A 26,558-nucleotide genomic window follows, 5' to 3' on the forward strand; every position below is an offset into this window, starting at 1 on the left:
AGGGGATGGAATGATGACCCCCAGAGACCTTCCTTAACTTAATTGAAGTCAGTTAACTTGTGTTGTTTCCACTTTCTGGGTGCCTTCTGGGTGTGGGGTCTACCCTATTTAGTAAGTACTCAGTGTTTGCAGCTATCCTGCAGGAAGTGGAAGGAGATCATTGTTTAGCAGGCCCTATCACAAAATGAAGGAGCTCTGGTAGCATAGTTGTTATGAGTCAGGCTGCCAACCTCAACGTCAGCAGTTCGAAACTAGCACGGTTCCGCGGGAGAAAGATGAGGTGTTCTGCTCCTGTAAAGATTTACAGCCTTGGAAACCCTGTGCAGGATCACTATGAGTCAGAACCGACTCCATGGAACTTAATAACAACAACATCACAGAATCAGCAGAGCATGAAGCACTTTCAAAATCCTTCCCTCTGGGCAGGAAGAACAGCTGATACCCTGTGCATTGAATCCAAACTCTAAGAACCTCTCCTTGGACTCTGTAGAGCCTCTCACTTTGGAGCCCAGCATTTAACGCTTCACTAAAGAAAGATGAGGCTTTCTGCTCCCGTAAAGATTTACAGCCTCAGAAACCCTGTACAGGGTCGCTATGAGTCAGAACCAACTCCACGGCACATCACAACAACAAGCATTTTCATGAATACAGCCTTATGGCCATATCACCACCAATCTGGTGAGAAAGGATGATTCCTCCATTTTGCAGATGAGGAAACTTTGGCCCAGAATGAGGAAGTGGATTGTCCAACTTGCATGGCAATATGGATACAGAACTGGGTTTTTAAGTCTCTCAAGAGCCTTTATTTAAGCTCTTTCCACAACCCTACAGATGCCTCTAGGAGTCCCTGGGTGGTGTACACAGTAACACATTCAGCTGATAGCCAAAGTGGCTGAGGCTTGAGCCTGCCCAGACTTCTTCAGAAGAAAGGTCTGGCAATCTTCTTCAGAAAAAAGTCAGCCTTTGAAAATCCTATGGAGCACAGTTTTATTCTGACACACATGAGGTTGCCATGAGTCAGGCTTAGCTTGACAGCCACTGGTTAGTATTATAGATGCCTGGAGCTGAGAGTAAAAACTATGGGCTGAAGCGCCAAACCTCACAAATGAGCACAGGGGCCTATGGGGGATTATTCTTGCTTGCCTTATCAAAACTTTCTGTTTTTCTCATTCCCCAACCATGCCAGGGTCTGGGGCCGTGGCTGGAACGTCTGTTCTCTCTCACAATGCTAGACCAGTACAATGCTAACAATGGGTTAAATGTGACTGTTTTGGAATATTATGTGGTCGTATAAAAGGAAGGCGCTTCTTGTGGATTGATAGGGAATTGTCTCCAACAAGTGGAAATAGCAGAAGGGGATATGTTACCATTTTTTTTATAAGAAAAAAAAATACATATTTATATGCATGTACATTCACACAAAATACAGTAGTGTTTCTGGGTTGGGCACAGTGTTTGTTGGCACTATTGGTTCCTTCTAGGGAAAGAAGACACGTGACTGGTCCTGGAGTGGAAAGGAAAAAGTCACCATGTACCCTTCTCTACTTTTTGAATTTTAACCATGGGTAAGTATTCCCTATTCAACATATAAATCAAATTAACATTTTCAAAAGTTAAAATCGTTTAAAATGGTCCGTGTGATTTCCCAGGGTACACTGGAAAATGTAAATCCTAGAAGGTCAAGGTTGGCAGTTCTTGGAGACCCATCCCCGTTTTGTCAATAGGGAAGCTGGGTTCCGAGTCACTCAGGGAGTGAATGGCAGAGCTGCGGTTGGAGGGAGGGGAAGTCCCAACTTGTAGCTGTGCCTCCTTCTGAGCCAGCAGCCTCCCAGTCCTGTCCACATGCCAACTGAGTTTGTTGCTTATGAAGATTTGTCTGTAGCCTCGTAAACTCTTGTTGAGTTATTGGCCGGATGTGAAGAAGGACCCAACAGACAAGAGGTCCCAATTATGTCCTTGGTATCATGTCAAAAATGAATCTCCCATGGTGCTTGCACAACTCTGTGAATGAACTAAATGCCGCTGAATGGCTCGGTCTAAAACAAGTAATTTTATGTTATTCGAATTTCATCTCAGTAAAAAGAAATGAATCCCCTAATGCAGTGACCTTTGCAAACAACCAAAGTCGATTACCCTAACCAAGTCACTTTGGGAGTGAAATGACGTATCATTAATTATCACACCCAAACTACAGACTTCTGAGCTCTAGTCGCCCTACAAAAGTCCCACCATCTGGAAACTGGCAAAGAGACATTTTAGACAAAGGAACTTGGTCTGATTCCTGTTCTTTATGTATTCCCTCCCCTCCACTGTACTTCCCCCAAAATACAGACAATAATATAGGCTTTGGGCAAATCCTGTCTGTGTTAAAGCCACTTCTAAGTTTCCTCATTTGTAAAACATAAATCATGACCCTGAGCTCAAAGGGATGCTGTGAGAATCCAGTGTCTTCTATGAGACAGGCATGAAGAAGGGACCTGAAAGCTGAAATTTCTCTTTCCTTTAGGAAGACAAACAATGAAATGGCATGGGCCTACTCCTGAAACTTTAGGGGTAAATAGAGAGTCCAGGTTCAAAAATGGTCCTGTAGGAGAAAGAATCGTGGATGCAGAGTACAGGGGGATGTGGATTTCTAATTCTAGAAATCAGTTGGGTTCAAGTTGCATGGTTCCTGTTCCTTCTACTCCTACCCTAGCCTAGGTGGTGGGGGTGATGCAGGGAATTGTGGGTCAGGAGGAAGCAGCGATCTTTGGGCAGAATTTAACACAATTTTTCCCCAGCATGTCACCAGGGATTAGGATGGTCTGAGTGACAGACGTGAGGGATGAGAAGAAGGCTAGGATGAATTCTCTCCTCCTCCAAGTCTTACTGCTGTATCCCCATCTCTAGAAGACTACAGTGAGCACCCCCCCTCCCATTCATCAATTAGAGTCCAAGGGACAATAGGGACAGTGGGGAGGGTGGACAGGGCTTCCTCATTTCCCTAACATGGGTATATTTGCTAATACCTCTGCTGGTTACTGGATGTGTGAACTGGGACACATCACTTGACCTAAGTCTTAGTGTCCTCAATTAGAAAATGAGGGCATTATAAGTACCTACTACAGAGTCTTTGTGAGTCCAGGGAAAAGCTTTGCAAATGGTAGAGTCTTAAGACTAGGACTGGGTCTTTCTTTTCTTGGTGCTGCTCCCAAAAGCTTCTTTTTAGGAGATTTGGGGTTCTTGCTCCATATCTTGCCAGGATGAGGTGTATATTCTTGTGAAGCATTGACCTACCTGACATACAGTAAGCCTGTATCTTCCCACTTCATTATGCAGTCTTCTGTTGAAATGTCACCTTCTCAGTTAGGCTTGATCTATGATCAAGCACCCCTGGGCCCTCCCAAACCTTCCCTGCTTTATTTTTCCTTACCAACTTTATCTTCCTGACATGCCAGATACTTATAGTTGTTTATTTTCTCTCTCCCCCATCCCAGACTGAAGCCACATGTGAATCGGACTACTATTTTGTTCATTACTGTACCCTAGGCACCTGGCCCATAGAAGGTACTCATTAGATGGGACTTCAAAATTCTATTATTTTTTAATTCCATCTTTCCACAAACTTGTTGAATACCTCTTATAAGCAGGTGTCGAGTGAATTAATGAATGAACTAATATTTGCTACATGAATATGACCAATATCATGGATTCTGCTAGTAACACTGCAATGCATTGTCCCAGAACTTAGTATTAGTTTCTTGCAATGCTTATTTCTTATGTTTATGAGTGTCCTGATGGTTCATTCTTACATGTGGGAAAACTGAGTTCTATTCCTGACCAATAAACCTCATGTGCCACCATCACTCATCTGTCAGTGAAGGCTTCTATGTTGCTTATTTCAACAAAACTTTAAGACTGAGACAAACTAGACAGATTTTCATAAGCTATCTACTTATGAAAGCCAATCAATGAAAAGCCTGTGAATTGCAAGTCTGACCCACAACGAATCATGACACAGGACTAGACTGCGTTTTGTTTGCTTATGCATGAGGTTACCATGAGTCAGGGACTTGCTTGACAGAAGCTAGTGACAACAAAATTTTGTTATATTTAATTCTTCGATTTAGCTGACATTTACTGTGGTGTATCTCATGTGAGGTGAAGCTGTAAATAGAACCCCAACTAAGCAGTTGAACAATTTGCAGAACGATCCACTTGTTTCCTGTCTATTTGTAATGTCTCTATTTATCATTGATGAGGAGCTAGGACTGTGTTGGTAACTCTGAGCCAGCTGCTGCCCCATCTGCCTCTTCTTATTAGATCACCAACCCAGAGCTATGTTGTTCATGAGGCAGAACTGCCCAGGGATTAGGCATGCAGGCACTAGAATTAGGCAATCTGCTGTCCACCTTCCAGTTCAACCACTCACTAGCTGGGTGACTTTGGGTAAGGGAATTTGCTTTTCTAACCTTAATTTTGATGTCTCATTTGTCCTATTTATAAAATGAGCACATAGCATATAGCATAATGCCTCCTATGGGAGTGCACACTAGTTGTGGGGCTGAACAGCACACAGAATGTGTAGCAGGAGGTGGGGCACACAGAATGTGCTCTGCTGATTGGAGGCCTAGTGGGCAGTGGAGTGCTGTTACCAAGATAGGCAGGTGGTAGACCCTGTCAGCCCTTGGTCAAGTCGTCTTGGAAAAAACAGCACAGACATATGTAGAGGAGAGGCAACAAGTGTGGAAAACATGAACTGTCCAAGCCAGGAGAGTCCTTACCTTGAAGAGTTTTCTCTAGTAAGGGAAGCAGACAACTGAGCTGCTTCAATCTTTGGATCCCCATGAAAGTTGGTCCCCTTGGAGGGAAATTTAAGCATTCATTAGTGGAGTCTTAAGGCTAAAAATTCTGCACGTTGATTCAGGCAGTGAGCTCCAAAGGAGGAGACGGTGGTGCTTTAAGGGCTGGGAGCAGTGTCTTCACAGCACCTCCATATTCTTGGCTCCTACTTTAGTTCCTGAATTCAGCTGGGACATAGTAAGCACTTGGTGGTTGCCCAATTTCAGCATGACCAGTGCTGTGATGGAGACAATGCAAGGGTCGTGTGGAAGGGGGTCTGTAGGTTGGCTGATTGCAGCCCATCTCATCCTAAGTGTCTATGAGATGCTGGGTCTAACTTGCTGTGACAGCTTGGGCCTCAGTTTCCCCATCTGTGAAATGGGGGAGGGGGTCAACTGAGTGGTTTATTCGCCGTCCGAAGGGTCTAAGGGAGTCGAAGGTCCGGTAGCACGCTGCCCTCGGCGCCCCCGCAAGCCTGCGTGGCGATAGCGCGCGCGAGCACAGGGGGCGGCGCGGCCCCGCGGCGGGAAGGGGCGGGAGCGTGCGCGCGAGGCCGCGCAGGCAGAGGCGGCGGAACCGAGCGGACGAGTAAGCGACCGCTGCGCGGCCAACTCGTGTAGGACCCGCCACTTTAGCCGGTCCGCAAGTCCGCGCGCCAGTCCTCCCGCCGGGCCCGCGAGCCCGCTCTCACGCCGGTAAGTGGCCTGGGCCCGGCCCGGCCGGGTCGGGGAAGGGGCGGGGGCTGGGCCGCGGAGCCGTCACCCCATACCCGAGCCGAGGAGAGTGCGCGTGCACACGCGCCTTCTCGGGGCTCCGTGGGGCAGAGTGGGAAGGTGTGCACGCATGAATTTGGAGGTGCGCGTGTAAACGTGCGGGGCTGAGGGTGTCCGCGTGGGTGCGCGTCCGAGCGTGTGTGGGCTACATGTGCCCCTCTCCCCTTTTCCCCCCAGCGTGTGTGTTCGCAGTAGTGTGTGGGTCCTGAGCCAGCGATTGTGCGGGTGCACATCAGTTTCTGGGCTGTGATGTTTGGTGTGAATGAGTGCCGGAAGACGACCATGGCTCTCATTTATCCACTTACGGAGTGTTTACTATGTGCCAAGCCCTTGGCTGTGATCTCATTTTTGTGACGGAGTGTGTGTGGATCTCAGGGAGTATGTGTGTGTGTACCCACGTGTATGAATCTGATATTCGGAAATGATTTGTGTGTGCGTTTATGAGCTTGAGAGGACAAAAGTGTGTACTTATGTGTGACTGTGTAATTTGTATACGGAAGTGTATGTGTGGTGTTTATTATGGAGGGTGAGGGTCCCTCTGCATCCACCAGGCCTATGTGTGTGATGTGCCTGCTGCTGGCCTAGATAACAGGGAGCCCATAGAGAGAAGCTGACCGGGCGTGGAGGCAGGGTGGGTGCCAGGCACGTTTGGCGAATGAAGGACCAGAGGATAAACTTCCAGATCCCTGCTGGGCCTGGGCACAGGTTGAAACCTCAGAGCCAGGCCTGGGCAGGTCCACTGGCAAGATCCAGGACACAATGGCTGGGCTGGCAGGACCCCTTGGCCTGGCACTGGAGTACATGTGTCCAGTTTTCTTAAAGACCCTCTGGGTCTCCACTTTGCCTTGGTTCTCTCTGGTCTGGCTGGATTTTAACCTTTCTTCAGGCCTGGAGGCTGATCATGGGGATCCCAGTGGTTCCAAGACACTTTTCTATGTATCTGGGGTCTCTTTGCCTGCTCAGCTAAGTAGATAGAAGATACTCATCCAATTGATATGTGTGGTGCTCCAAGCTTGAGTCCCCAAGAGAGAACAAATTCATCACAGCGAGCTTGGGACTCCATCTTCGTTCAATGTCTCTTCTTGCAGTTTTGATTGTCAGTATTGGTGCTTTGTAAAGATTGAAATGTTGAGAATCTTTGTAGTCTAAAGCCTTTATTGCTTTGAGGCAAATTTGAGAAACTGGGATTCCCAGTTCCTCGGCATTTGCAAAATTCAGCTTGCCTTTCTGAGGGGAAAATGTCGCCTTAGGAGCTTGGCATATTCGAAGGGAACTTTGGAGGCACATTTAAAACCATGTCACTCATGGAAGAAAAATTTCATTGAAAGGGACACAGAGCCGACTGGAAGCTACTGCTCCCAACACAGCAAGTTCACCGAGTGAACTTTGGACATCTTTTAGACAACAAGACCTGAAAGGGACAAAAAAGAAGACCTACCTTCTTTTTTGTCCTGAAAAATGGGGGGAACAAAACCACACACACACCCCTTATGGATTTGCTGAAAACATAGCCTTCCCCTTCCCCCTTTCAAGTCTAGGCCCTTCCCTCGATCCCCCACCCCCAAATAAAATACGCCTGGGGAGCTGTGGAATGAGTCACTCCCTGGCAGAGAGCCCCACGGGCAAACATTTGGGAAGGTTCTTGCCTAACTTCCCAGAAGAAAAGGCCTAGGATTTAAAATGGTCCCTGTGGTTTGTCAGCCCGTACTGCCCCGTCTGCTTTGGAAATGACTATAAAGTAGTTTCTATCTTTACAGTAAAGTTTCACGGTCCCAGGTTGGTGTGAGTTCAGGGCCATTCGGGGGTCAAGAAATTGAGCTCCAGGCTTTGCTGGATGGGGATTTCTAATGGATTTGAGCAAGAAAGGAGCCTGATTTATGATTTATGGAGTGCCTACTGCATGTATTCTAGCATTGTTATCAATCCTGCCAATAGTCTTCTGCTGCAGAAAAGGGCTTACGGAAACTGAGGCTTGGAGACATTGCAGTCTTCTTGCTGGGAGAGCTGAAAGGAGATCAGGCAGACTCCCCTCCTACCCTCTTTCCATTGCACCAGGGACATGGCATTTTATTTCATAAGGAATGCAGACTCTGTGTTAAATGTTATTTTATACATCCACTCATTTCATTCTCACCACTTTACAGATGAGAAAACCGAGGCTTAGAGAGACAAAGTGACTTGTATAATTTTATTGAAGTAGTGCTACATCTAATGACCATCATTTATCGGGGGTGTATTTTTGTGCCATATGCTGAATTAAGAATGTTACTTCATTCAGTTCGCTCACCAGCACTATGAGATGGGAAGTATCATGGTGCCCGTTTTACAGATGAGGAAACTGGGGTACAGAGAGATTAAATAACATGTTGAAAATGACATACTAATAGTATGCACTAAATCTGAGCCCAGGCTTGTCTGAGCACAGCCCATATTCTTCTTACTGTGCCTGGAAAGTCAAGTTGTTATCTACACACTGTGTGTCTAACTTGGTGGTAAGGTCCAGTAGTGTTATCTTGAATTTACAGAGGGGAAAATTCAGGAAGGTTAAGGAACTTGGGACTGGCTCATAAATCAGGATTCAAACCCACATCTCTGATTTTAGAGTTGAGGTTCTTAACCTCAAACCAGGGCTGGCTGTCTTTGTTGAGCTTTTCACCTCTTGCTTGCTGAAAAGTCGAGTGCATTGAGGCATGCCAGGTTCTTGAAGGGCTGGGCTTTCCTGGCTCTGCTCCGGCCCCTGGGAAAAGTCACCAGTGTCCTTCCTTGTCCCTCCTGTGCCTCTGGTGCAGATGAGCAACGCCCAAGGCCACAGCCATCAGAAGGAAAAGGCTGCATTCACATTTCTTTTTTCTTCTCAAGTGCCAAGGATCAGTTTCATAAGGGAAGTGTCAAAACAGTTGTCTAAAAGAGGACTATTCCCTTTCTCATCTCTGGTCAGACCAAGCAAGGGTATTGGAGGGTGGAGAATGGAAGACTTTGGTGAATCATCCAAGATTAAATGCAGGTTGGCACTGCCAGCCATGTGTGCAGAGCTAGGGCACTGCTTCCAGGAAGAGCCAAGCATCCTGACCCCTGATGATGGAGATTACCTCCAAAGAGCCTGACACTTACATCTGAATATATGACAACATGATCATTTTTACATAGGCCTCGTGGCACTTGTCATTTCAGTCTCTTTTCCTTGTTCATTTCCATTTGTCTCACGGTTTATATGACACTGTACTTGAAAAGAATGTGTATGCTTGTGTGTGAGGACCTGTGTGGTTTGGGTTGTGTTGTACCTCTGCAAGTCTCCTTTGGTGTTAAAAGGAAAAGGTATCTCTCTCCCTTCCAAGTATGTTCTGTAAATTGATGAACATTTGCAAATTGCTTCGAGATGCGTTAATTTAAGGTGTGAAATAATAGATCTTGTGGGAAGGCTCAGCCACATTTCTGGCATTGATGGATTTCTCTCCCGTCTGGCCTGTGATTTCGGGAGGTAAAAATAGTTCTTGTTTCCACATTTTAAATTTTTTTTTTTTTTTTTTTTTTGCTGACGTCATTCTATGTGGCACGTGCCACATAAAACTCAGAATTCTGGGGAGCAAGGGTGTTGCTGGGATGAAGTTGTCTGGGGTGGTCTGGGAACCCCCCCCCCCCCAAGGTGTCTCTGAAGTTGTTTTGATATAAGCAGGCAGTTCGATGGCTGGAATTGGCTGGAAACCAGAGGCAGACTCTCGGAGCCTCATTGGCTCCTTCGTATTTGGCCGTCTCCTCATTTCTGACTCTTGGGTACTGGCGAGATAGCTATTTGGGAAAATTTTAGTTTAAGAAGAAGAAGAAAAAAAATCAAGCCAATGACTTCACCCATTTCTCTCCAAGTTGGGTGACGTACATAGTCCTGTCCATTGGCCAAACCTGAATTACACCAATGGCCTTCGCAGACTCGTCTTCCAGACAGGAGCCCACATTGGGGCAGATCAGTCAGTGGTGTAATTTCCTGTGATGTCAAATTTGGGAACTTGAACTTGGAGTGTAAGCTGGCATTTTGACATCTGTCCCTCTAACAGGACTTGCCTTGTGTGGAAACAGACCCACATACATAGGCCCCAGGTTTGCTCCCGGCGGCACTGCTGTCTCCAGTTCTGGATTTTTCCATAGACAACTTCTCAGGTGGTCTGGTTGCAAAGGCACTGGACTTTTAGCCAGGCCCTCTTGGCATCCAGTGGCAGGATCTCAGCACCCCTCAATGTGCTCTGTGTGAAGGATGGGTGAGGGGAGGTCTTGGGGTTGAAATGTGGTGAAGCCTTGGTCTGAAATGCATTCAGTTCCAGTGGCCTCAATCCTCATGGAGCCCTTCTTTCTTTCTTTTAGACATCTGTGTGGTGGTGACCTCATAGAAAAGAAAAAAGGGGCTTTATGTAGAAATTCCACAGAGTGTGAAGGAATTCTGACAAGGAGAGGGGGTGGGAGGTTGTCACTGGGAGCCTGCCATGCCAGCATTTTACCCGCCTTGTGTAACCCTCACATTTCAAAATTAGGCAGTGGTTGATCCTGGGGAACAGAAATCCATTTAAGGGACAATCTCTATCCCATGTCAAGGCTGCTGGGTTTAGCTCCTCAGACTTGTTCTTACTGCTGGTAAGACTTGTCCACTGCTCCTTTCGCCAAGACCTGCCCTCTCTTGTTCCCTGTTAACCCACAAAATCTTTGAAACTGGGAATTGCTGGAATCTGCAAAGACGTGGGATTACTTGAAAAATGACCTCTACTCAGATCATCCAAGCTGTTGATAAAGGAATTCAGCAGGCTCCCAATCCAGAGAAGAACATCCTGAGAGCATATATGAGCATTTCTTTATTGTGGACTTTTTTGGAGTTGGAAGGACTCTTACCATCGACCACAATCACTCATTTTACAGAACGGAAATTGAGAGCCAGGGAAGGGAAGATGCTCACCCACAGCCACATTAAGAACTTGAGCTTTTGCAAGGTTTGAGGTCCAGACATGCCGCTTGTGAACAAATCACAGCACCTCTCTAGGCCTCAGTTTCCTCATCTGGAACACAGGGTTAATAGTATGACCTCATAAGGTTTGGGGGAAGTAAATGAAATAATGCACATAAAATGCTCAGCACCTGGGTAACATCTAATAATTGCGTGATTATGCTACCCAAGATTTTGTAAGAGATGTCGTGTGCCACTGAATTGATTCCAACTCACTGTGTCCCATAGGACAAAGTAAAACTACCCAACAGAGTTTCCTAGGTTGTAACATTTATTGGAGCAAATTGGCCTCCCCCCCACCACCACCACTGGTGGGTTTAAACCACCAACCTATTGGTTCACAGCCAAGTGCCTTAACCATCGCACCACTAGGACTCCTTGTAAGAGATATTAGAAACAAATGACTAAGGACTGTCCAGGGCCACAGAGCCAGAAAACGGACTCTTTGTCCAGAGGATTTTCCAAGTCACTGCCTTGAGGCCTTTGTTGTTGTTGTTAAGTGCCGTCGAGTCAGTTCCGACCCATAGCGACCCTGTACAGGGTTTCCGAGGGTGTAAATCTTTACGGGAGCAGAAAGCCTCATCTTTCTCCCGCGGAGCAGCTGGTAGTTTCGAACCGCTGACCTTAAGGTTCGCAGCCCAATTCGTAACCACTACGCTACCAGAGCAGGCCTACACAAGGCTAAATGGGGGGCATTGCTGGGGCCTCCAGGAGCCACTGAAATGCTTTTCAGTGGTCATGATCCCAAAATAGAGGGGACAGAGACAGTGGCAGTTTAGAAAGAGGCAGGATTTCAATGTTGGGATGGCCCTGTAGTGTCTGAGGAAATACTGGAAATCGGTATTTCACTTTCCTCCCCGCCCACCCCTCACTAGGTGGGGAAATAAGCCGTTTAAGTTTTGGTGAGTCCTCTTGGAGTTAGAACGTCTCGGGAGGCCCCAAGAGCTCTGTCAGCCATGGTGTTTTATTAAGCAAGGCAGATGTTTTGTTAATTATTTACACAGTGTTGGCCCCATCAGAGGTCTGTGCTGACAGAAGCGGCTGTCACAGACTTGGGCAGAGGGGCCGGCAGTACTTGGTCAGAAGTGAGCAAGAGGCCCTCTACCCACAAAGAATTCTTCTACCCAGGAGGCCCCAGGAAGTCCATGTGTGTTTTCACCCCCTCCTACGTACGCTACTTGGGGTTCCCTCTGACTGGCTTGCTTTCCCTGAGGGACAGAAAAAAGATCTCTGTTCTTTGGGAATGGCTGGATTTCTGTTGGGATTAGCTCTTCAGGTTGATGTCACACCCAAGACCCAACCAGGGTTTACGTAGTGGGGCAAGAAAATCAGCAGGGTCTGTGGAATCTTTGAATCCAGGGCCTCCAACTCCCCTGCTGAGTCACCTCTCACAAGGGCCACATGGGAGCACACCTTCCACTTCCTTATCTGGACATTGGGGGAGTAACCCTAGGCTTGTGGCTCTTTATACTTAGGCACCATTCGGGGTGATTTGCCATAGAAATTGAAACTCTTAGTTATTAGAATTCTGAAAAGAAAGAGCCTGGGATCATAGCCTTTCCTGAAAGGCCACTAAGAATGACAGTATGTGAAGTCTCTTGTCACCTATTTTATATAAGGAGGTTTTGCATAGGAGTTCATTTAAGAAAAGGTTCTGATGCTTAAACATTGAAAAGAGAGCTGGGAGCTGAGGCAGAGACATTCTACCAGCCCTGGTCCTTACCACCTGGTGGGAACGGAAGTTGTATATGACCACCTTGTAGGTGGTTTATGAGCCATTTGCAGCAAGCCTCTTTCAAGAAATAGGAATGCCTCCAGGAGTGAGGGCACCTGAATTAGCCTCCAAAGAGATGTGAGGTGTGTTGGGTAGAAAGAGGATGCTTGGAGGTCTCAGAGGGTTGGGGTAAAAGGCAACTAGATGGATGGGAAGCTGAGTGCAGGAATGATGTTTATGTCCCACACTGCCCAGGGAACATAAAAATAATAGTGTTTATGTTTCTTGGGCAGTGGGACATAAACATTATTATGCCCATTTTATGGGTCAGAAAACAGAGGCAAGAGTCCAGGATTCAAGGTGCTTAATTGCCTGCAAGGAGGCCTGGTGGTGCAACAGTTGAGCACTCAGATGCTAATGGTAAGATTAGTGGTTTGAACCCACCCAGTGGCTCTGAGGGAGAAAAACCTGGTGATCTGATTATAGCCTAGAAAATTCTGTGGGGCAGCTGTGTTCTGTCACACGTGTTCAAATGGATTCAACAGCATCTAACAATAGCAGGTACCCTCAGCGTAAGTGCTGGTGGTCAAGGTGGGGAGGCTGCTCTCTGGAAGAGCCCATTATTCAGGCAGGAGGAGACAGCCAGGCCTTTCAGGCAGCTCGAGGAATAGCCTACATCATGGTACTGTTCCAGGGGCACAGATTGTTTGTCCAGAACCTACGAGAAGAAAGGCCAAGTTTAGTTGCAGAGAGAATATCAGAGACTGGGGGAGATTGGGTCTTTGCCTCTTTACTTCACCAGCCTCTTTTCTCAATAGCTTCTGCCTTGCTCACTCTGCTTCAGCTCACTGGCCTCTAATTTTTGTCACTCTCACCTCAGGACCTTGGCACTTGCTGTCCCCTCCTCCTAGAATCCTTTCCTCCCAGATAGTCACTGTAAATGTCACTTCTCCAGAGGTACCACACCATCCCACCCAATCAAAATAAGCCTCTTGCCCCTCACTCTTCTTTTCCTGACCTGACTTTTATTTTTCTGTAAGGCTCCTACCCCTTCCTGATTTACCCTGTGTTTGTCATTTGCTTCCCAGACTAGAATGTAAGCTCCCTATGGGCAAGGATTTGTTCTTTGGACCACAACTGTATCTTCAGTACCTAGTACATGTTGTTGTTGTTGTTGTTAGGTGTGGTCGAGTCAGTTTCAGCTCATAGTGATCCAGTATAGGGTTTCCAAGGAGCAGCTGGTGGGTTTGATAAGCAATCCAGTGCTTATCCTACAGTGCCACGCCAGGACTCCAGTGCTCAATTAATATCTTTTGATTGAATGGGAAGTTTGAAGTGGGAAAGTGGTAGGATCCTTGAAGAACATTTATATAAAGTTAACAAATCTGTTAGTAAATTTTGTTGGCTAGAAGCCCCACTCCTCCCAGTGGACCTCAAAGGCTGAGTTGTGCCCGACTGGCTCTCACCCGTGGAGAGAAAGTTTTCTAGAGAAATGGCTTATCCTTGAATTATTTCAAGTAGGAGGAACTCTGTTACCAAACCATAGCCCAGAGCGTGTATCTATCCCAGGGCTGCCCCTTTTCTGCAGAGACAGCTCCTAAATGTAGAGGCAAGCCCTGTAGAGGTGGAGCTTTGGCAATGGAACAGTTGGGTGCCAGGGGTCATGTCTTAAAGCTGCATTATTTGTACTGAGCACATTTTAGAGGGTTTATCTTTTGAGGGTTGCTTTGGGGAAAAGAAGGGCTAAGTCCCCCAAAGCCTCTTCTAGACAAGACATTGCTTTTGAGAGAATGAGCAGGATTTCAGAGTCTGCCCCAGGCCAGAAAACGGGGAGTCCCAGGGTTGAAAGAGGAAACGATTCCCCAGCTGGAATGACCTTGGCAGGCCACCAGAGTGGGTGCCCAGATGGCAGGATCACTAGGCACCACATGGCAGACAGACAGGGAACGGGAGAAAGAGAGCCCACACCCTGGGTTCAGTGGGTCTGGCGAGCCCTAGCTAGATTCAGTTACAGCAGGCTCTCAAATGTAGCCTTGGCACAGCTGCCTCTATGTGCATATGTGTGTGTGTGTGTACTTCCTTTGTTCATCTCCCCCAGGAATTTTAGTGGCCTTTTGTGTTTATTTTAAATGCCAACCTCCTCAACTAGTCTGGGAGGAAATGTGGACTGGGGTTTTTTGTGTGTGGAGACTGGGGATAGGAGCAGGGACTTCCTGCTCTTGGGGCCAGTTTGACAGTGACAGAACAACATTTGGAAAGCATTCTGCAGTTTGTTCTGAGGGTGACGGGCACAGTGGGTGTTGTGTTGGCCCCTGGATGGGGCTCTGAGGGCACTGAGAGGCAGAAGACGCATGTCCGGGTTTTACAACATCATTCTGCAAGTGGTAGCCAAGTACCACTCAGGGCCCTCCCCCTTGCTGGCCACCAGGAAAAACGCACAGAGCTCAGACAAGGTCCTTGCCTCATCTTCATGGGAAACTATGCCGAGGAATTATTTAAATCCAAGCTAACAACTTTCGCTTGAGTATATTTTGTTGGAACCCTTGGTGTTCAAATGCCAGTCATCCGTAGGGTAGACACGTGATGGCCATGGTTTCCAAACTCCCTGAAGGGTAGTAGTCTGTAAAAGCATTGTTAGTGCCTTTCGTGGCAGAGAGGCAGTTTAGAAGACCCTGTTTGTTCGCTGATGTGTGAGAAGTTCCTAGATATTCCAATGGTGTGTGGCATCTTTGAAATTGCTCAGTACTGAAAATTCTGGGACATATGGTCCCTGTGATGTACTAATGTTAGCTATCGAGATATTTAATTACCCAGAAAAACTCCTTTTCCTACCCACTAAGGGTTATTGGAGAGCCTTTATTTCTCAGGAGGAGGGTCTTACACAGTATAATCCGAACCAGAAGACTGGGAGTCATTATCCTTCATTAATTTATTAGCTAATTAAGTGATTTATCCAGTCATGCATTTATTCCTTCAGTCGCTGTTTATCCAGCAACAATCCCAAAGTTCCTTGTGAGGACCTGACCCAGTGCTGGGCACTGGGGATAGAATGAAACAAGAGAATAAATATTCCTGCATCCCCACTGTGTGCCCACTGAGTGGTGCAGCAGGGTACAGGTGAATTAATTCATTCATCGCTCACATTCACTGATCACCTACTGTGTGCAGATCTGTGGAGATGCAGAAATGAAAATGCCACAGCCTCCAATAATCTGAATTTTCTATTTTTATGGGCCTTGGGTCCCAAGTCTCTGTTTTTCTGTGATAAAACCCAGTTAGACCCATCCTTCCCTGCTCACAGACTGTATGATGACGTCCCTGGAATGAAGGGGGAACAATCCAGATGCCCCAGGAACCAACGTGAGAACAAGGCATCCCCTTCACACGTTGCGTCTCAGTTCAGCGTCTTGCCACCACCCAGCATTTTGAGACAGAATGTGAGATCTCGTGGTTGGCTAAATACATAAATATTTTATGTCTCGATATTCTGAAAACGAAGCCCAAATGCGCAGAACTGCAGCACATCAGTGCTATAGATCATATGTTATAATAATTTGATGACATGTTGTTTAAATATTTATGGACTGATGCGATATGACAATGGGGGGAGAAAGGCGTCTAGGAGCAGAGTCGTGGCAGATGCTAGAAAGAAGGGAGCCGGGTGCGTGAGAGCCCGAGAAGCATCATGCAATGCCCGGGTTTCTAATGTGATGTTTGGAGATTTCATGACAATAACAAGGACTAGCATTTATGGAGCGCTTGCTGTATGCCATATCCTTCAGACATCATTTTATTTAATTATCACATCAGCACCTCATCATGAGAATGAAACTGTTATTAGCCCCAAGTTGCAGATGGGAAACTGAGGGTGCAGGGCAGCTCAGCTCACACACTTTGTGAGTGACTCAGACTCAGGTTCAAACACAGGTCAGTCCAACTCTGCAGTCTAAACTCTTAATGGTTCTGCTATTCTGCTCTGTCAGTGAGGGGTCATATCAGTAAAAACCCTCACCCTGCCTGGTCAACCCCTTCTTCTGCTTACTAGCACTGACTGGACTTGCTACCTCATGGGAGATGTCTGTACCCTGTCGGGAGACAGAGAGACTAGCAAGCACAAGAAATCTAACTCGCAGGAGCCATCTTGCCGTATATATAGGCTGTTCTGTCTCCGAGAGTGCAGTGAGTTACGTTGGGATGTCTGCACTTCCTAAGCTTGTCTGCCAGAGCCAATTTGACATCCTCCCAGTCCTCTGTATGCACCCACTGGACAGTACTTCCGTCCACATCCGCCTTGCTGCTGTTTGTGGGATGAACCAGGACAGAGCCCTGTCTCTGACCATGTGGCCACCCCTGCTGTTTCTTTATTCTATGTCCCACACAGAAGCCATGAAATGTTGGTTCTCATACCCTCAGCACCTAAAACAGGCAGAAGGGTGTAAATGGGAGACAAAATTGGCTATGTCATCTGTGGGAGTCAGTACAAAGTGAAAATGTGGGGCCCCTTATTCAAAAGGTAGAATTTTTTTTCCCATTCCTTGGCACTCTCTCTGTCACAATGTTTTTTTATTCATTATTTAATACCATGCTTCCTTGGGTGTGGGAATCTGTGATAGACGAGTGCAGACCCTCATGGGTGCCTGGGGCTCACCCTGGGGCTCAGTGCAAGAATGTATCTGATCCTGACCTTCCTAGCACCTGCACCCAGGTCCCCACCAAGGTCAGGGGGACCGAGGTGGCTGGGGAGGGGTGGCGGAGGCTGTTGAGAGCTTGTCCAGGAGATGGTGGGAAGGGGGACAGCCTGTGAACTGAGGCTCCAAGCCCCCAGCACGTCTTCATTCTCTCCATTGTTCCATCAGGCTTCATTTATATAATACATATTCAAAGATAAAATTAGGAAGAATTTCAAGACAGTAAATGTAAAATTGTGGAGCCTTGGCTCACAGTGCTGGTTGCTTGTTTGTGAAGGTGGCCCTGATGAGGTGGCTGTAGCCTCTTCCATTTCCAACAGAACAAGACCCCTTTTATCTGTTCTCTACATGGGGCTTCCTTGCCAGGTTTTTTCAGAAGGAAAGGTTCTGTCTTTAAGCAGTGTCTGCAGACCACTGCTGTGGTGTGACCGCTGCCAGTCTGGTCAGCCTGTCTCCTTCCTCACTGCCTATCTTCACTCTTGTAGCCCTGGGCCTTTGGTGTCAAGGGCATGCCATGGATAAGGCCCTTCTTGGAAATGATCTCCCCATTTTAATTCCTCACACCATCGACCGGATGTTATTGCATTGACAAACCCATCCCCTGACTTCCTGTCCTTGAGTGACAAGGGTCAGAAATCAAATGACGAGGTGCTGACCTGCTTGCTCAGGAAGCATGCCAAGCAGGTGGTGCGTGGAGATCAGAGAGGGCAAGGAGCTCAGATTCCACCACCCACTCTGTTCTCAGCCCTGAAATCGGGTCCCGGCAGCCACAGAGAGTGGATGGATGTCTGGCCATTCTTGAAAAAAAATGAATGAGGGAGGAGACTCGGAAGAGGAAACTAAAGCTTACTTAATACCAAGAACCAGCTAAACACTTTATATGTGTTGCACGAGTTCACAATTTTAGACTGACCCCATTTTTCAGATGAGGGTAGCTGAGACTTGGAGACTAAAATTACTCGTCCAAAGCCACAAGTCATGTAGTTTGCAAACTGAGATTTGAGACCACTCCCAGCTGTCTCTAAACTGGTGTTCTCTGTACAGTCATAGGCATGCTGGTGGCTGGGAGTACTGCCTGGTTGAGCCTTCTGACCCCACTGTCTGCTGTGTGTGCGTGGGGACAGGACCAGAGCCAGACCTTGGTTGTTGATACCTGTCAGCTCCTCCCTCTGAACAATCATCCTCATTCTTGGCTGAGAGCAAATCTCCGGGCTATGGCTCCTCCAAGACTGAGCTAGTCTTGAGGCCATTCCTATGCCCAGAGAGGGGCAAAGGACATTGGACAGACCTGGATTCAAACTTTTGCTCACCGTATCTCCTTGGGACGACACTTCCTGCTCAGGGCTTTAATTTTTTCATTTGTAAAACCAGTTGCTATCAAGCTGATTCCAACAAATGGAGACTTGATGTGTGTCAGAGTAGAACTATGCTCCATAGGGTTTTCAGTGGCTGATACTTCAGAAGTAGATTCCCCAGAGCGGTCGTTCGAGGTGCCTCTAGGTGGACTTGAACTGCCAACCTTTCAGTTAGTAGCTGAGCATGTTAACCACCCAGGAAATACCTCATTTGTAAACCGAGGCATACTATCAATTCCTATCTCCTTCCAATGATTTTCTTGATCTGGTGAGACATTTAGCTCATAGCAGTCATTCATCAATTGAGCTGATAATAAATGACAATGTGTGGGGTAGGACTGGAGTTTGGTGGTGCCTCCAACACTCAGAAGCACCTCTCCATGCTGAGACATGTTGTAAATCGCTCCGCTCACAGCCACCATTCCACCTGCCATCCCTGCCCCTCACCAAGGAATTCATTCATGTCTTCTTTCATTTAGTTATTGGTTCACCCAACAATGCCAGACACTGGACATAAGACTCAGGACAGAATGAAACCCTGTCCTCATGGAGCTAGCATTCCTCTTGGGGGAGAACAAGAAATGAGGAAAGTATATGCAGTGTGATTGGTGAGGAGACTGGTGGGGATCATTGAAAGGGAACACAGCGTCTATTTGGGCTGTGATGTAGAAGACTCTGGGTGTCCCAGGGCTGCCTCACAGAGTGAAACCCCCACAATCTCTCTCTTCCCCGGAAGGGCAATCATTAGGGATTTGACATCTGCTACTTGTTGGAGGTTCCACCTTTCCCAGGGACCCTTAGACAGTCTGATCGGGTTGTGCTTTGGCTCAAGACGTCTTCAAGAAAGCAGTTTTCCCAGTTTGATTGTGAGAGTTTTTCCTAGGCTCTCCCAAGAGTCATACCAATTTGGGACCAGATCCTGACCTCTTTGTTTACCGAGGCAGTTACTGTTGGTCCCATTTTGCATACAAGGAAAGGGAGGTTAAGAAAGGCTGAGTCATTTGCCCAAGGCCACACAGTAAATCCACTACTGAACCTAGGTCTTTGGGCCCCAGAGCATGCTTCTTTGGCCCACTATGCTTTAGCTTGAATGAATGTTTTTGTTATTCCAGCAGTATAAAAAGCCTTAGGTTCTTTTCAAGACAGCAGATGCTCGGCCAGCACGTACTGTGTGTTGGATATTGCAGGAAGTTGAGGCAGAGAAAAATAGAAACAGAATATTGGTGCTCGAACTGGTCTGAAAAGCTACCATTTACCTGGTGAGCTGGATTTACTGATCCTTCTTGCTCCAGGGCAGTGAGGCTAGCGGGATGAGCCCCATTTTATGGATAAGAAAGCTGAGGCCATGAGAGGATCCATACTTGCTGAGGTCACACAGCCCCCAGAGGACTGATCTAGGTCCTCTTGTTCTGCCAGCTATTATCCATCTCCATAATCCACTTGGCTTCTGCCCTCATTTTGCATTTGGGCAAACTGAGTCCCAAGGAAGAATCCAGCTTCCTGAATGGATCTTCACTGTGGAGAAGGGGAGAACCTTCAGATAGCTGTGGAGATGGACACCCACTCCACAGTGAATTTGCCTTCAAAATGCCATGGGTATTCAGGACAGAAGAAGATGAAAAAGGTGCTGCTGGCATGTGATCAGGCATACAGGTCTGTCTGGGGAAGGGGACCTATACCAGAGACTCCATGTGGGACTGACCTCGAGGATGGTAGGATTTTAGGGCATCTGGAAAAGGCAGGCCTTTGAAAATGTTTTCAAAGCTGTCCCATCATCCCACCATGGGTAAACAGTCCTTAAACAGCAGCCCTGTTTCATATTTACAAAATGGCGAGCTGGCATTTAGGCCCATTCATTTAAACCAGGAGTCGAGGAGGCTAAAGACTTCAGCTCTGAACGGCAGCTCACTGCCTCTCTGCAGTGGGGGACCATAATCTTCAGGGTTTTCTTCCCATTTACAGGGTTTTTTGTTGTTGTTGTAGATTTGTAAAATGAGGCTTCTGCTGGCAAAAGCAGGTTTTAGCGAGTGCGGAGGCTCTTTCAAGACCTAATAAGGCCCCAAAGGAGGGTGTGTTCCGGCAACACTTTCCTTCTCCCCCCCCCCCTCCCCCGAGGCCAGCCCAATTCCATCTTGCCTCATACTCTTTGGGCACAGTGTACCATTCGTCTTGCTTCCCATTAACGGAATTACTGCCATCACTTCTGGAGGCTGAGATGGGCCCTTTGGAACTGCCTTGGGAACACAGGCAGGATTGGCTGCCAAGCAGTTTTGCTTAGAGGGGAAGGGAAAGAAAAAGAGAGAGAAAACAAAACAAAACAATTCTTAAAAATGGATGATTCTTGGGCCGTCAAGAGCCTCTCTGATAGAAGAAGTGGGCCACAGGGTAGATGCAGTCCTGCTTCCTGCTCACATCCTCCTGAGCAAGGGAGAGTACAGTGGGCATGTGATGGCCCAGGGCACCTAAGGAAAGTTCACAGGGCTAGTCACCCTGTTTGTGGAGTGACTTTGACCACAGGTGTCTGCCCCTTGGTTTCACAGGAAGGAAGGACTCAGGACCCAGCATTTATGGGGTGCTTGGTGATTCTGTGACAAGAGTTCTCTCTGTTCAATTTCTGGTGAATGCATCTCAGGCCACAGCCACCACCTGCAAGTCAGTGGAGGCCTTTGTGTTCCTATGATGCTGAACAAGAGTAAGTAAGTCCAGAGTAAGATGAACTAGGAAGAAAGACGTGGCGATCTGTTTTCTAAAATCAGCCAATGAAAACCCTATGGATGACAACATTCCAGTTTGCAACTGATAATGGGAATAGTGTAGGACAAAACAGCATTTCATTCCATTATGCATTGGGTCACCATGAGTTAGGGAGGTGGACTCCATGTCTGCTGACAACAACAGTAACATATGCCCAACACTGTGCTGGCCTGGTTGGATATGTCTTGGTCCCATTGGTCCCATTTTCAGAGGAAACAGTGGTGGTGCTTGTGTGTCACTGAGTCAGTTCCGACTCATAGCAACCCCTATATATAGGGTTTCCAAAGCTGTAAATCTTTACGGGAGCAGAAAGCCTCATCTTTCTCCTGAGGCGCGCCTGGTAGATTTGAATTATTGACCTTTCAGTTAGAAGCCCAGCTCATAATCCACTACGCTGTCAGGGCTCCTTAGATAAAACAGTAGAGGCCCAAAAAGTCAAATAACTGGCATCATGTCATACAATAGTAAGCACAGGGGCTTGGATACCCAGTCTGCCCATTTTCCTAGACTGTCTTCCAGAGAACCTGCAGGGCCCCTTCTTGAAGCTACAGAAAGCAGCAGAGCAAGGACTCACAGTACACCTGTCACCACCCTGCCCCTGCCTGCCCCTTTGATTCCCCGAGAGTGTTCACTGTTATAAAACAGTGCTGACTGCTGGCATAACTGAGCACAAGCTATGGACGTCTGATGGTGGAATTTCAGGCATCAGACCTTGAGAATGAGGAGGAAAGTGGGGAGGAGATTTTCTATACTTGCTTCCTCTGCTCTGCTGAACTCTAAGCCTGTAGTCACATCTGCCTGTTTGGAACAGTGATAACAGTAATTTTCATCTCAAGTGCCACTTCTGATAGATTGGTAGTGATTATTTGAGAGGCCATGTTAAAAGGATTTTGGAATTGATTAGCCATATGTGATGTGTACACAATAATTAGAAAAGTGGGCCTGCAAGGGGCTAGGCCTAAGTCAATAAAAATTTTAGCGTGAACTCTGTCTGACTCCAGGGTCACTACAGACTTTATTCTAATTATTAGTTAATTGTTTTGATTTGTTAGTTGTGTAGCACACTGTAAATTTGAGGGGGTCAGGACAGGACCATGTCACTCTTGTTCCCCATGTGCTCAGCACATAGTGTGAATGCCACAAATATGCAACTACCAGATGAAGATTCCAAAGTCCCTAAAAGTGCCATCAATTGGAATTCTTTTATAATGAATGTTTTTTAAAATGTATTTTTAAACTTCTAGGGATGAGATTTTAGCTGGGGTCCTACCCTGTATATCACTGATTTGCTGGGTGTCTTAATCTCTCAGAACCTTAGTTTCCAAGTCTTTTAAATGAAGGTCTTTCTTCCTTCATGGAAAATGTGGTGAGGGCTAACCAAGGAGATGATGGTCATGTATCCCAGAACCTGTAAGTAACAGGATTTGGAATTCAGAAATGTCAACTCCAGCTGCCTTCCTCTGCCACCTGCTGCCATACTAGACCTATATCCTCTGCCACCTGCTACCGTACTAGGCCTCTATCCTCATACTAGACCTATATCCTCTGCTTGGCTGAACCCTAGGCTCCTCTGCTTGGCTGAACCCTCGGCTGTCTTGGCCCATAATGCTTTTCTTCTTAGTTTTCAAACATCCTTGCCTCCAGAAATTCTCCTCCAACTCCAGAACACTGCTTTTAGGGATCCCTGTGCTGTGCCCCAAAAGACCCCTGCACTTTAGACTTCCAACAAGGAAGGTGTGGAGCCCCTCCTTCACAAATGCCAACTCTTTTTTTGGATAATTCTCTCTTCCCTCCTGCCCCTGGTAACCATCATAGAAAGTTTATTATAGAATGAAAACTTTTCTTAACTTTTTCCTGTAGTGGGCTCATACAGTATCTGTCCCTTTGTGATCCACTAATTTACTTAATGATGAAGATCAAAGATCCTTTGGTATGGATTGCATCTCAATATAAAGAAAACAAAAATCCTCACCACTGGACCAATAAACAACATTCTTATCAATGGAGAAAAGATTGAAGTTGTCAAGGACTTCATTCTTCTTGGATCAACCATCAACACTTAGGGAAGCAGCAGTCAAGAAATCAAACAACGTATTGCATTAGGCAAATCTACTGCACAAGACCTTTTTAAAGTGTTGAAGAGCAAAGATGTCAGTTTGAGGACTAAGGTGCGCCTGACCCAAGCCATAATATTTTCAATAACCTCGTATGCATGTGAAAGCTGGACAGTGAATAAGGAAGACTTTAGAAGAATTGATGCTTTTGAGTTATGGTGTTGGAGGAGAATATTGAAAGTGCTATGGGCTGCCAGAAGAACCAACAGATCTGTATTGGAAGAAGTGCACCCAGAGTGCTCCTTGAAGGCCAGGATGGCCAAACTTCATCTCTCCTACTTTGGACATATTGTTAGGAGGGACCAGTTGCTAGAAAACGATGTCATGTTTGGTAAGGTGGAGGGTCAGAGTGAAAGAGGAAGATCCCCAGTGAGATGGATTGGTAATATGGCAGCATCAGTGGGCTCAAGTGTGGCAACAATAGTGAGGTTGGCCCAGGATCAGGCAGTGTTTAGTTCTGTTGTGCATAGGGTCGCTATGAGTCGGTACCGACTCAATGGCACCTAACAACAATGTCCTCTAGGATCCTCCATGTTATGTGGTGTTTTGTAGATTCATCATTATTCTTCACAGTTGCATAATACTCCATTGTATGTATGAATCAGTTTGTTCAACCATTCCTCTACTTTTGGGTGTCTAGGCTGTCTCAGTCTTTTTGCTAACGTGAATAAATCTGCAATGAACTTGTATGTGTATGTATTTATTTGTGCTACGGCTCGTATTTCTTACACATATAATACCAGGTAGAGAGATTGCTGAACCATATGGTATTTCTATTCTCAACTCTTTGAGAAAGTGCCATGTTGTTTCCCACAGTGGTTGCAACATTTTACAGTCCCATCAGCAGTGTAGGAAGGTCCCATGGTCTCCACACCTCCTCCAACATTTGTTGTATTCTGGGGTTTTTTCAAAAACTTTGCTGTGAATGCTGGTGTATGATGATATCTCATTGTTGTTTTGAGTTGCATCTCTTTAATGACTATTACTCATGAGCATTTCTTCATATGCTTGTTGGGCACCTGAATGTCTTCATTGATGAAGTGTCTGTTCATGTCCTTTGTCCATTTTTAAATTGGATTATTTGTCTTCATCTAATTGAGGTATTGAAGTGTTCTATAAATTTTAGACAGTAGTCCCTTGTCTGATATGTCATTGCCAAAATTGTTTTTCCCATTCTGTGGGTTCTCTTTTGGTGAAATCTCTCGATGCACTTAAGTGTCTAATTTTTAGGAGATCCTAGTCATCTACTTTATCTTCTGATGTTTATATGTTTTATGGTGTATTTATGCCATGAATCAGAGCACCTAAGTTTGTGCCTATTTTTTCACTGATGATCTTTATAGTTCAGAGTTTTATATTTAAGCCTTTAATCCATAATGAGTTCATTTTTTATATGGTGTGAGATACGGGTCTTCTGTCATTCATCTGCAAATGAATTTCCAGTTTTTCCAATACCATTTGTTGAAGAGACAGACTATCTCTTCCCCATTTAATGTGTTTCAGTCCTTTGTCAAAGATCAACTGAGCATAGGTGGATGGATTTGCTTCTGAGTTTTCAATTCTATTCCATTGATCTGTGTGTCTTTCATTTTACTCATCAGTACTAGGCTGTTTTGACCACTGTGGCTCTAGAATAGGCTTTGAGATTGGAAAGTGAGAGGTCTTCTGTTTCGTTCTTTTTTTTAGTAATGCCTAGCTGATCCTGGGTCTCTTTCCTTTCCCTATGAAGTTAATGATTAGTTTTTCCATATGTTTAAAGAATGTTGTTGGAACCTGGATTGAAATTGCATTGTATCTATAGATTGCTTTGGGTAATGTTGACATTTTCACAATGTTAAATCTTCCTATTCACAAGCATGGTATAGTCTTCCATTTTTGTAGGTTTCTTATAGTAGTGTTTAGTAGTTTTCTTTGTATAGGTTTTTTGTTTCTCTGGTTAGATTTATTCCTCAATATTTCATTTGGGTGGTTGTAGCAAATAGTATATTTTTTCCTGATTTTCTTTTCAGAGCTCTCTTTATTAGTATAAAGGAATCCAACTGATTTTTGTTTGGTGATTTTATACCCTGCCACTTTGCTGAATCTCTCAATGAATAATTTCTTGCTGAGTCTTTGGGATTTCCAAAGTATAAGATTATATCACCTGCAAATAGAGCAAGTTTTACTCCTTTGCTTTTTTTTTTTAATGTTTTATTGTGAATTATATGATAGTTTACATGGGAGACCGTTAGCTTTACACTTATCCTATCGTATATCGTTTCATTGCCATGATTACAATCCCCTCCATGCATCATCAACCACCCAGAGGGTATATCCCAGAAACCCGCCCCCTACACCTCTCCCTCCTCCCCCCAGTTTTCGGCCCACAGTCCCTTTCCCTCTCTGGGTCCAAAACTCCTTTGCTTTTAATTTCCCTTTCTTATCTTATAGCTCTGGCCAGGACTTCCAGCACAATATTGAATAGGAGTAGTGATAAAGGGCATCCTTGTCTGGTTCCTGTTCGCAGGGAAATGGCTTTAGTTTCTTTCCATTGAGAGTGATGTTTATCTGTTGGTTTTGTATACATGTCCTTAATTGTGTTGAGAAATTTCCCTTCTATTCCTCTTGTTGTTGTTTTAATCAAGAATGAGTGTTAGATTTTGTCAAATGCCTTTTTGCATCAATTGATGTGGTCATGTGTGTTTTTTTTTACTTTGTTTTATCTATGTGGTAGATTATATTATTTGTTTTTCTAATATTGAACCATTCTTGATACCTGGTATGAATCCCAGTTGATCATGATGCAGTTTTTTTTTTACATATGTTGTGGGATTCTATTGACTAGGATTTTGTTGAGAACTTTTACACCTCTGTTCATGAGGGATGTTGGTCTGTAATGTTCTTTTTTAGTGATGTCTTTGCCTGGTTTGGGTATGCTTGCTTCATAAAATGAATTTGGGAGCTGTCCGTACTTGTCTATATTCTGAAATAATTTGAGTTGAATTGGTGTCACATCATCTCTGAACGTTTGGTAGAATTCACCAGTAAAACCATCTGGGCCTGGACTTTCTTTTGTTGGTAATTTTTTTTTTATTTTTTTTTTTTACTTAAGGTTTTTATTGTGGATTGAGTAAAAGTTTACAGGGCATATCATAAGTTTTACATTCAACAAATGATATACCTTGTTGCATTACATTGATTATAATCCCCTCCATATACCATCAGTTAACAGTATTTTCTCTAACCACTTTAGCTTTTTAAAAAACAAACAAACAAAAAACAAAAACAAAAACAAAACCACTCAGGCATATATAGTAATTTACATCTCCAAAGGGCACATTCTGCAAGTCTGCTCCTGGCCACCAGTTCTTAGTCC

This window comes from Chrysochloris asiatica, unplaced genomic scaffold (genome assembly GCF_000296735.1).
Source record: "Chrysochloris asiatica unplaced genomic scaffold, ChrAsi1.0 scaffold00014, whole genome shotgun sequence".
Classification (NCBI taxonomy): Eukaryota; Metazoa; Chordata; class Mammalia; order Afrosoricida; family Chrysochloridae; genus Chrysochloris; species Chrysochloris asiatica.